Raw genomic sequence first — 1,614 nt, forward strand, 5'->3', positions numbered from 1 at the left:
CTGGCGGGTAGCCCCGAACAGTAATTTTTTTATTCATTTTGTTCACTTTGCTGTTAAATATTCTTATAAATGTTGCAAATAATATTATATCATTCATTATTATGTTATTAAGTATTATATATCTATTATTATGAGTCTTCCTCGAAAGTTATTTCACAAACTAGTGTCTTGATGCTATTCTTTTTTCTTTGTTGGATCTATGAGGAATGTTAAGACGTTCTGCCAAATGAAAAGCTAGTTTTAAGAACTCTGTTCTAATCAATGGCATTAGGCGATTGTCCAATTGTTTCACGTGATTATAAAGTTACCATAAAAATTCCTCATTAAAAGTTGAGTCAAAGCGACCTAATTTCGGCTTAAGAATTATTTCTTGACAGCTTTTTATCTTGTAGAGAACTACATGACACGTTATATTTTTCAGTAGCTAATCTTATTGATAATTCACCGTTCATAACATAAACAGTTGTGTCTTTCATGTTATTTTCATTCCATTTATTTTTATTGCTTATTCGTTTTTAAATTTCGGCATTTTTTACCTGATTTTAAAATAAAACTATTTATATTATACAGAATCTTGGAAAGATATAAGCGGACAAACTATCGTAATAGGAAAATATACGATTTTCAAATTTGCAACAAATAAAAGTGACCGGGGGTACCTGCGATATAAGACCGGGGCTACCCGATGGATTTAATATATTTTCATTAAAATATTTTTATTAACTATTTTTACAATATCAAAAAAATATCTCAAGGATCTTAAACTACATTTAATTGTCAAAACATAAATCAATCAAACATAAAAGAATACTTACATTTATTTCCGAATAAGGTTTGATAAAATTTGATTGGAACAGGAATACCGCTTTTAATCGTAACAAAATTAAGTGTTTGACGTTAGGAAGACGCGTGGCAATGTGTCATTTGTTTCTTTATGCAGTTAGATAATCGAAATATTCAACTGTCCGGGGCTACCCGCACTTCTCCTACTTCACGTTTTTTTATAGAGATCGTTTTATACTGTGACTTCTTGTGGGGTAAGTTCATACGTCTTCTCTGGGGCGTGTTGATACAGTGCTGGTCCTGACTATTTTTAATTGGATTTCTTTCTTTTATTTCTAGAAAAATGGTTCGAAATTATAATAAGAAAACAAATCGTGGCGAAATATCGCAAGATACATTTGACAAAACTTGTGCCGCAATAAAAGGGATGTAGGGGAGACTGGGGACAAACGTTCCAATTCTGAGAAAACATAAAAAATAACCGGGAAATAATGTAGATTTCTTTTCACCATTAACTAATGTGGAATCAGAAATATACATAGATGTTTATTAACAAAATATAAGAATAGCTATAATACATTTGACTTTGACACACGCTTCTTCTATTCACGCCTCTCGACTTTTCCAAACACACTGTGACTTCATCCCTTTTTTTTTTTTTATTAGACTATACGTCTGTGGTGTGGCAGAGTTTCCTGGAGTTTAACCGCTCCTTACACTCTGAAATAAATAAAAGTTGTTTAGTTACATGATTACTAGGTAATAGCTGAGGCTGAATAATAATCGAGTCAACAGGAAAACTTTCAAAAAACCTGTTCTACAACAAGGGTG

This window comes from Habropoda laboriosa, unplaced genomic scaffold (assembly GCF_001263275.1).
Source record: "Habropoda laboriosa isolate 0110345459 unplaced genomic scaffold, ASM126327v1 scaffold18, whole genome shotgun sequence".
Classification (NCBI taxonomy): Eukaryota; Metazoa; Arthropoda; class Insecta; order Hymenoptera; family Apidae; genus Habropoda; species Habropoda laboriosa.